We start from the raw sequence: 11,533 nt of genomic DNA on the forward strand, positions 1-11,533 counted from the left end.
GGATGATGTTTATTTCATAGTAATTGGTTGGGATGGTTTCTGTTTCTTTCATTTTCCAGAAAGAGCCTGAGAAGGATTGAAAATATGTCCTCTTCAAAGATGTGAAAGGATTCACGAGTGAATTTATATGGGCCTGGACTTTTGCTTTTGAAATGTCTTTGGTTAGTATAAGAACCCAATTATTCACATGCTGTTTCTGTTTAATTTATCTCAAAGTTCTATTGTCTTCTATTTATTTGTTTTGAGAATTTTTCCATCTTCTGTTGTTTTTTGGAGGTTTTTCCACTTCTTCCTTTTGCCTAATGTCCTCAGCAACTATTACTGTGCTGGTGAGGCCTTCAAATAAAATTTTCACTTTGCTTACCAAGAAATTTTAATTAAGAACATTTATTAACTCTAACAAGGAAATTCAGATTTGAAATCACAAATTTGTGATCTAGGTTATAAGCAGTGAAAGTTAATTTTTTTTTTTGGTTTTTTGGGCCACACCCGTTTGATGCTCAGGGGTTACTCCTGGCTAAGAGCTCAGAAATTGCCCCTGGCTTGGGGGGACCATATGGGATGCCGGGGGATCGAACCACGGTGGCAATCTTTCCTTGGCTAGCGCTTGCAAGGCAGACACCCTACCTCTAGTGCCACCTCGCCAGCCCCGAGTTAAATTTTTTTGACAGAAAATATGCTAATGATTCATCGCCAATTCTTATAAGAGAGATTTTTGATCATTTTAAATAAAATGTGATTTCAATTTTTTTAGTTTTTTTGCCATGATCAAGATCATTTAACTATTATAAAAACTAAATGAGATTGAACTATTTTAACTAATATGCACATGTAAATAAATTTACAGAATTGAATTATATTTATAACATAAGTGACAATAGTGCTTAGTATTTAATGAATGATGAAACTTCTATGCTTTTATTTTTCACATGCATTTTTATGCAAAATGAATCCATTAATCTTTTTGCTGAACTCTATTGGCTCAGCAATTAATTTGTTTGATAGACAACTGAATGAGAGACAATGTATTAGCATGCTAAGTAGTAAGTTGGGACATTAGCATTAAAAACATTAAAACCATGAGAATAGAAAGATATTAAAGCATAAACTTGATATTTTAGCTTTCACTTAATATTTATATTGCATACATGTAGACTTTTTAATAGTTTAATTTTATTTTGTTATAGTTATCATACATATTACTTCTACTATATAAACATATTTATTTTTTGTTTGAAACAACATATGTATGTAGAGAAGTTATTATACCTCAAGAATCTACTTCCTTTGATACCATTTACTTTCATGCTGACACACAATTACTTTAAATCAGGGGTCTCAAACTCAATTTACCTGGGGATCGCAGGAAGCAAAGTCAGGGTGATCCTTGAGTGCAAAGTCAGTAGTAAGCCTTGAACATTGGGGGGTGTGACCCAAACAACTAAAACAAAACAAAACATAAAAAGATTCCTCTAGGACAGGGCCACAAAATGTTGTACGGAGGGCCGTTTGCGGCTCGCAGGCCCCAAGTTTGATACCCCTGCTTTAAATGTTTTTGTGTATCTGTCTAGTAATTGAATTACTCCAATTTTTATATTTATATGTATTAGTTTTTATTTCATTTATTAACGTATCCTATACTTATAAATGTATTGACACATCTTTTTTCTAATTATTTAAAATTATCATCCATCATCCATTTTGTGGGGAGTAGGAACCCCACCGAAGTACTCAAGGGTTACTTCTGGCTCTGCATTCAGGAGTATTTTCTGTTGGTGATTGGGGGGACTTTTGGCCCACTTAAAGCATCTTTTGACAACTATAGCTTCTATTTAGAAATATAAAGAAATAAAAATTATTTCTTAGAATATAATATTTTACTTTAATAGTTTTAATGTATATTTTGTCTTAGCAATTTTATGTTACCTATGTATGATTTTCATTTAGTATGACATGCTTGTTCTTTACTGGACTGTTTTAAATAAATTTGGAGAGATTGGTATATTAGTTCTTTTAAATATTTTCCCTGTTCCTTTCTTTTTTCTACAGTTGTAGAAAGTAATTCAAGTTGCTGATAATGTTTGAATTATATTTAATGCTTTTGTTTCTTTCTTCAAATTGTATAATTTAAAATATAAGTTATATTGAAAAATTATCTTATTGATTCCTTCCTATCTGCTGCTAAGCTATCATAAAATAAGTGTATTCTAAAATTTACTCAGGTTTGGATATTATAATCCTGAAGTGCCTAGCTAGTTGTTTTACTATTTTGTCTTTTTAACATGCCTATCTTTTTATTAACTGCAGATAAATGATCACTGTATTTAATTGTAGTTGAGGTAACATGGTGACAATAGCATTTATATTAATGCCTTTGTGTAATGATAATACTGCTCCTAACCACCACCAGTTACCAAGTTAGTCTTCCAATGTGCTGGTGTCACTTCTAGTATGCTTCTTCCTTATCTCACTCTACCTCAGCCTTGTTCAATGATCTCAGTTTTGTCTTTAAAGTCCAAATTGTTGTCAGTAGACACTATACATTCCTTTCCTTCATTTGGGGAGGAAGATCACACATGGTTTTCTTCAGATTCTGTTGTCAAAAATCAGTCTTGTGGGTTCTCAGGTGGTAATATGTAGTGTCAGAGAAAACCATAGAACTTAAGTTAGCAACATACAAGGCTAGCACCTTACCTGCTGTGCTACCTCTCTAGCTCCCTTTGCTCCAATGTTATGTAATATATATAATACCCAAAATATATTTTATGTCATGTATATGCATAGTTATAATTTGCCCTTTAGTGATCTTGTCTGATAACTATAGTTTATGAATCATATCAATCTTTGCAATCTGATGCATGTCTTTTTTATTTCTTTGTATGCAAAGTGAATTTAGAATACACTGAATATTTTTATTGTTAGTATGAGTGGGATTGAGATTTATAATTTTTCAGAGAATTCAATTTTGAAGAAAGCAAATCATTTGTTAGATTCAACTCCATCACAGTATTTCTTTGGTGACTAGTAGACTTAATGTCAATTCAGTTCTTTCAGTTCAAGTTCAGCTGCTTCCCATTTGCTTCTTTTTTTATTCCATAGATTTTAATTTTATTTAATTTTGTTTATTACTATTTCTTTTTTTAAACGTTTTTCTCTTTATTTAAACATCTTGATTACAAATATGATCGTGATTAGGTTTCAGTCATGTAAAGAACGCACCCCCCTTCACCAGTGCAACATTCCCAACACCAATGTCCCAAATTTCCCTCCATCCCACCCCACCCCCACCTGAACTCCAGACAGGCTTTCCATTTGCTTCTAAAATGCACTAAGAATTACAGCTATTGAAAATTTTATTTCTTGCACTTCAAAAATGGAGATAGAGATTTTAAAGGAACTTAACAGAGAATTTGAGATGTAAAGAAATTTTAAAGGAAAATGAATTTTGTAAAAAAAAATAAAATAAAACGTAGGTAACATAATTTGGCACACTGCTCTACTAGTACTGAAGAAGGCAGGTTGTGTGTCTGTATCTAGAAAGCAACTAAATTGCTTATATTTGGCAGTTTCATTAGGAATTAGTATAGTATGGGAATTTTATGTATACTCTAGAGGACATAGAGCAAGAATGAGTAGTTTTGTGGTCTTTTTCAAGAAAAGGAGATAGAATTTAACTGAGAAGAGTAAATATAGATCTCTAAGAACAGAAGAATGGGGAACAATTTGATGTATGGATTAGTATAAAAAGCTATGCATGACATTCCTTACCATATTGATTAAATATACTGAAAAGAAATACTATTACCATATTCTAAAGGTTAAGATCTCAAGAAATCTAACAGAAGTGCCAGCTCTAGAAAGAACTTCAGTGAGAGGGAAACTTGACATTGGTGGTGGGAATTGCTCACTGGTGAAGGTGTTGTACATTGTATGAACAACTTAATCTATAAAAAAATCTGCAATAAGAAAGAATTTTTCTTGTGTTTTCATATCATTAATAAAAATAAAGAAGCCTGCTGTTTTTAACTACCAAGTAATTAATGTTATTTTTTGGAAATTAGGTTTTTAACTTGACATTATAATTTATTAATTGTTGTTTCTTTTTGCAAAGAAACATAAATTATTATTAGAGTCAAGCATTCATAGTTTCCAACAAATATTGTAATATTAAAGTTGAAGATAAGCTCTTTTTGACATTTTAAAATGCCACCTTCTATTTTATTATTTTATAAACAAATTCTTTAACTAAATCAACATGAGATACAAAGCTATACAGATATTCATGATTGAGTTTCATTCAGACAATGTATACCTTTCCCCAGTGCACATTTACTATTATCCATATCCCCAGTTTCCATTCTGTCTTCTTCATTGCCCTCTCCACTGCCTGCTTCTATAATAGACATTTTTTTGTTTTGCTTTTGGGCCACACCCGGCGGTGCTCAGGGGTTACTCCTGGCTGTCTGCTCAGAAATAGCTCCTGGCAGGCATGGGGGACCCTATGGGACACCGGGATTCGAACCAACCACTTTTGGTCCTGGATCGGCTGCTTGCAAGGCAAACGCCATTGTGCTATCTCTCCGGGCCCTATAATAGACATTTTTAAGATAAGTTCTTTCTTAGTAATATACTAAAATTATATCCAAGCAAAATGCTGGTATACTATGCATTCATAAAGAGCTATGTATGAATGTCATATTTAAATGGACTTCCACCAAGTTGGATAATAAAGAAAGCAATAGGAGTTATAAAATCACCATGTAAAGTCATAAATCTAGAAGAATTATGCTAGAGATTCACAAATATATTTGGCCTACTGCTCTCTTTTCAAAATAAAAGTCACTCAGTATCCCCCTGGAAATATACCTATTTAAGTTAATAAAGAGAAAATGTTGTCTGATTTCACAAGGCTCCTATACTTCTCTTATACCCATTGTTCCAATACCCTCCCACTTTTGCAACACTACTACAAGAGAGTACAGTTTAAATAAAAAGAAAGGTCAATTTATAAAAGTGATATTTAGTAAGCATTAAAATACTATGTGATGTTTATTTCTAACAAAATAATGAGGTAGAAGGAAGCTATCAATGCCAAGTATCAAGTAGCCTTATGAAAGTATGTATGTTTTGGAAAGGTTTTCTTGTCAATATGTCAGAGGAAAATATTGAAAGAGTAAATGCTATAGGCAGAGGCAAATTTATTGAGTTTAGGCAGTGCAATAGACAGACTCATCTCTCCTAGGATAGGGAGGTAAGTGACAGTGGAGGTGAATTTGCCTTCAATATGATAGTCTGAAGATGAGCATATCAAAGAAAAAACAACTAAGAGGAGCAATCAGGTGGTCTAATTTAAGGTTTTCAGTTAGGTAATACAGTTTAAACAAAATCAACTATAGCAGGAACTTCTTTTGAGAGATTAGAACATAAAACTGTTTTTGAGAATGTTACTGTCAAAACTCATCTGTAATATATTCAAAAGGAAATGAATGATATCGTATTGGTTTAGGAGCTAAAAGTTGAGAGTTGACATTTACACGTAATTTTATGTTTGAAATATAGACATTGCAAATAATTCTATAAAAAGAGAAAAAAGATGAGCAAAAATGTTTCAGAGGTTTGGCTGAGAAATTGGAATGTATAAATCAAGTCGAGGGGCCAGAGTGGTGGCACGGAGAGAGGTAAGGAAGCGATTTCTGAGCACATAGCCAGAAGTAACCCCTAAGTGTCACCGAGTGTGCCCACCTCTCCCCCCCCCCAAAAAAAAAGAACCAAGTCGGAGGAAACTTCTGCATTCCACCACAAGTACTGAACTCTCTACTGTCTCTCACCCCATCACAGGTCTGCCCAAAGAGAAACATTCTGGTCCCTGCTATCCACTATCCTCTTCCCATTTTATTATAAAACAGATATTTCCAGACAGATTGGTCCGAGCACTTCTTTCTCTTAGAAACCATACAACTCAAAACTAATACAAAACAAAAACAAAAACAAAAAACCAACAACAACAACTACAATGAATTAGTTGGAAATAGTTCTATCATACTCAGAAAACCTTGCATGTTTAGAAAAATAACCTCTAATGCAGTTGCATCTCTAGTTACCTCTGATAAAATCAACTAAATATATCACTTTCTATTTTGGGAAGGGGTCACACCCAGCAGCGCTCAGGGGTCACTCCTGGCTCTATGCTCAGAAATCGCTCCTGGCAGGCTCCGGGACCATATGGAATGCCAGGATTTGAACCACCGTCCTTCTGCATGCAAGGCAAACCCTTACCTCCATGCTATCTCTCTGGCCCCAATATATCAATTTCTTAATTGTAGGGGGTCTTTGGGGAGGCTGCCCTGCTTAGAGGCCACGCTGCAGGCCTGCCACAGCAGCCGGGCAAGGGGTGCCTCTGCCGAGAGGCCGCCAGCATGAGCGTTTCATGGAGGCTATGGTGAGTGCTGGTGGGCTCACAGCCCAGCTGAGCCTGGTGCCCAGGTGCTTCCCTTCCCTTCCCTCGCGTGGTTCCTCCAGGAACACGTTTGCCTTTTTTTTCCCTTCAAGCACTAGCTTTCCTGCAGAAGGGCCAATTGCACTTCTGTTTGTCTCAACCACGGGCTTCTGCTGACTATTTTGTTCAGTTCCATATTCCTGAATGTATTAAAGTTCCTGAAACACACACACACACACACACACACACACACACACACACACACACACCCCAAACCTGAATCTCCAGCATTCCACCCCACCAATGTAAAGAAAAATGGGAAAACTAATGAAGCAACCACAGTTGGGGATATGTAGAGAACCCCTGGGCAAATTTCCAAGCCTATTAAAATGCCTGAACCTTATAGATGAAGACCTAAATGTTAATGTTTTAGCAACATCAATGTTTTAGCAACAATACAGTTTTAGCAGCAGAAATCAAGGAGTCCCTAGCCTGCAAAATTAAGCAATCTATAGATGAACAATTCATTGAACTCAAAGAAGAATTCTTTCAGAAGATGCGAGAATCCATACAAATGAAATGAAAAAACTAAAAGGCAAGCCATAGTAGGAGAAGTAAACATTATGTGGAGAACCACATAAATGAAATTGAAGACAAATTACAAATCAGCATTGATAAAGAGGTCAAAATGGAAAGAAGAGACAAATCAATGGAAGAGAACAAAGTACTTAATGAGCAAAGACAAGATAAATAATCCCCAAATTATAGGAATACCAGAAGGTGAGGAAAAATGGAAAGGAAAAGAACAAGTAATGAGGGAGATCGTAGCAGAGAACTTTCCCACTCTTTTAAAAGAGGCTGCTGTAAAAATCCAAGAGGTAAAAAGAATGCCAAACAAAATAGACCCTAATAGAACAAAACAAAGACATATAGCAATCTAAGAGGTAAAACAAAGAGAGAGAGAGAGAGAAGAGAAACCTCAAGTATAAAGGAAAGAATATAAGAATCAAATCAGACCTCCCATTTGAAAAAATTCAGGCTAGAAAAAAATGAAATGACAGGGGCCAGAGCCATGGAGCAACAACTGGTCATTTGCCTTGCAGGCAGCTGATCCAGGACAAACTGCAGTTTGACCCTCTGGTGTCCCACATGATCCCCCCATGCCAAGAATGATTTTTGAGCACAGAGCCAGGAGTAACCCCTGACCGTCACCAAGTATGACCCCAAAACCAAAATAAAATATAATAAAAGAAAATAAAATGACATGTTCAAATTACTAAATCTTCAACCTAGAGCCCACTACCCATCAAACCATTTATTTATATGGAAGGAAGGATAAAAACATTCTCAGACAGTAAAGAACTCACAACATTTAAGCTACCCAAACTGACTCTAAATGAATTACTTAAATATTAATAATATAAATCAAATACCCAATTATAACAGAAACAACTCTATGCAATATAATGGAACAACAGCCCTGTCTGTCAATAGTTTCCTTAAATGTCAATGGAATGAACTCTCCCATCAAAAGGCACAGAGTAGGGAGTGATCAGGGAACTTAACCCAGAAATCTGTTGCCTGTAAAAAGAACACTTAAAATTTTAGGATAGACGTAGGCTCAGAATAAAGGGATTAAAAACAATTATATAAGCAACTGGAAAAAAAAAGCTGAGACAGTCATACCTGTATCAGACCAAATTGCATAAAACCACAAGAAAGTACTTAGAGTCAAGGATGGACACTAGTAATTGATCAGAGGAATAATAGACCAAAAGGTATTCATTTTAATCACATTTATGCACCAAATATAGAGTCAGCAAAGTAAGGATTTTGCTCACAAGCATAATGAAACATATTAATGTAAATTATTTTAGTGAGAAATTTCTACATGCCATTATCAACACTAGATAGATCCACTCGGCAGAACACTGGCAAAGACATAAGAGCTCGAAGTAAGATCACAATGCCATAGATATCAAGTTTTATTGTAAAAAGAAGATGTGGAGAAGATCTAACATCTGAGACTAAACGACATGCTGCTCAACAACAGTTGGATCAAAGTGGTAATCAAAGAATTGAAGAGATTCCTTGAGATTCATGATAATGAAAAAACAAATTACTAAAATTTATGGGGCAAGCACTTAGTGCAGGACTACATAAGGAAGGAAGAGAAAAACAAGATCAACAACCTAAAGGCACACCTTAAATATATGGCAAACCAAAAGCAAAGGAACCCAAACAAAATTAGAAGAAAAATAATAATAAATCAGAGAAGAAATCAACAATAGAAACAATAAAAACAATGCAAAGAATTGATGAAACCAGAAGCTATTTTTGATAGAATAAACAAGATAAGCAAACCATTGTTAAGACTCATGAGAATAAAAAGGAAAATGCTCAAATAAATCAGGTCAGAAATGATTACACAGAAATGTTACACTGATGAAGGATTTTACATATATATGTATTTTATATATATGTATATATATTCTTTTCTCTTTTTTAATTTTTAATATATATTATATAATATATGTTATATAATATATATTAAATATATATTAAAAATAAAAAAAGAAAAGATAAGGCCTCCCAATTCTTACCACAGGCTGTGTTCTTTACACTGACTGTATAGAAAGAGGAGGTACAGTAAATGCACTCCATATACACCTCAACCCAGGCGGCTTGCCTGGTCTGTATTGTGAATTGGGAGGCAAAAAATGAAATGAAAGGGAAGAGATTACAACAGAACCCCAAGAAATTCAAGACCTCATGAGAGCTTAATATGAACAACTGTACTCTGTTAAGCTAGAGGACCTAGAAGAAACAAACAGATATCTTGAAAAATATAATCTCTCAAAACAGAAGGAGGAAGAAATAGAAAGCCTAAACAGGCCAATCACAAATAAGGAAATTTAAGAGTAAATATGGGTGAGTTTTATTAAACATTCAGAGAAGAGTTACTACCATTGATCCTTAGATTCTTTCAAAACATCAAAGAGACAGGAAACCTCCCTAACACTTTCTATGAAGTTAATATCACGCTCATTCTGCAAGCTGATAAAGCTGGTAGTACAAAGAAAGAAAACTACAGACCAATATCACTGATGAACATTGATGCAAAAATCCTTAATAAAATCTTATCAAACCGAATCCAACAACACATCATTTTATTCAGAGAAAGTATTTGACAAAATCCAACATCCATTCATGATTAAAACCATTAACAATATAGATGTGGAAGGATCCTTCCTCAAGTTATAAACAGCTATTTATAAAAAGCCATATCCAGAATTACCTTTAATGACAAAATACTGAAAGTATTTCCACTAAAGTCAGGCAATAGGCAGGTATATTCATTGTCTCTAGCCTTATTCAGCATAGTATTAAAAGTATTAGCAATACTATTCAGCAGGATATCAGTATAAACCAAATTGAAAAAGAGGAAATATTTCTATTTGCAGATGACATGATGATATATATCAAAGACCCTAAAGAATCCATAAAAAAGCTCCTAGAAACAATAAACCACTAAGAAAAAGTGGCCAGATACAAAGTTTAATTCCTTATACAAATATATTAAAGAGTCTATCCTATTTAAAATAGTGTTCAAAACTATCAAGTACCATGGACTCAACATAACAGGAGTGGTGAGAGACCTATACCATGAAAACTTCAAAACATTTCCGAAGGAAATTAAAGAAGACTTAAAGAAATGGAAGATCATTCCATGCTGATGGATTGGAAGAATCAGTATCATCAAAATGACCATCTTACACGAACTACTATATAGATTTAATGCAACTCCTATTTAAATTCAGACAACATTCTTCAAGGACTAAGAATAATTAATTAGAACCATATTGGAAAACAAAAAACTGGGAGACATCTCATTACCTAATTTGAAAATGTACTACAAATCCATAGTGATCAAAACAGCATGGTATTGGAACAAAGACAGACTTTTAGACCAATGGGTTAGAAGAGAATATCCAGTGACAAACACCCAAGTATATGTATGGTCAACTAATATTTGACAAAGGAGCCAAGAACTTGAAATAGAACTTGAAAAAGAATAAAGACAGTTTCTTCAACAAATGGTGTTATAACAATAGAATAACTATGTAAGCAAATAAAGATGAATCCCTGTATCACACCTTACATAAATCAATTCAAAGTAGATTAAAACCTTGAGATTAGAACCCAATCCATAAAAAAATTAAAAAGAATTAAATCAGAAAAATAAGTTTTTAAAAATGTCAATTTCTACTTATAAGCTATATTAGTTAACTGAAAAGAGCTTTCTGTATCTGATTATGTCTCTATCAGATATGGTTTGACCTGAATAATTTAATAGAGTAGAGGTTCAGGAGTCAGGAAGTTTTAGAGAGTTAATGAAAAGCAACCAGCAATTAACAGTTGTAAATTCTGTTATCTGTCCAAAAATCACTGCTGTTGGGTAGAAAATTTTGGGAGAGATGCAGGTCACTTTAGAATGGAAGATCTAAAAGAATGAGAGGTTTTGCAATAATATGAAGATGAACTTTTAGGGAAAACAAAGAGAATAAAAATATTTCAGTAGTTTTCTCTGTAACAATTACAATGATTTAAAACAGCAGTGTGGAGGACAGCATCTGATATGCTTTCACAAAGTATGTTTTCTTGTCTACTTTGGCTAACTTAATTAATTTAATCGAGTGATAACACTTAAAATTGTGCAAAAATTGCATAGTAAAGCAAAATGCTAATAATTCTCTAATAATTATAAATGAACAAATTCCTTTTCAAATATTTGTCTTAGATAATTGTGTTAGTGAAATTCTAAATTTTCTTAAAATTGTCATAGTACAGAACAATAATAGATTTATCAATGGTGGAATACTTGTTATTTGTGCAAGTGTTCATCTGTGTGTTGCTTGTGCTCATTTTATTTAGTACTTGATATATACAATTTGTTTAAAAAGCGATTTTAACCTTGAATACCAATTTTGCTATTTTCATTGATTCTCTTTCATTCATTTTCTTTGCTATTTTCATTGTAAACTTTTACAACTGGGAAATGTTACAATATTATCTCCCCTTTTGACTATGAAGATG

At 33.7% G+C, this 11,533-nt stretch overlaps 1 non-coding gene across 1 annotated transcript; it reads left to right on the forward strand.

The window, feature by feature from the left end:
- The first annotated feature begins 9,022 nt into the window (after positions 1-9,022).
- LOC125995587 (small nucleolar RNA SNORA51) lies at positions 9,023-9,155 on the forward strand. The gene has a single exon (XR_007491085.1). It is a non-coding gene; the product is annotated as a small nucleolar RNA SNORA51 (small nucleolar RNA).
- Positions 9,156-11,533: the final 2,378 nt, after the last annotated feature.

The sequence above is a fragment of the Suncus etruscus genome, chromosome 17 (assembly GCF_024139225.1).
Source record: "Suncus etruscus isolate mSunEtr1 chromosome 17, mSunEtr1.pri.cur, whole genome shotgun sequence".
Classification (NCBI taxonomy): Eukaryota; Metazoa; Chordata; class Mammalia; order Eulipotyphla; family Soricidae; genus Suncus; species Suncus etruscus.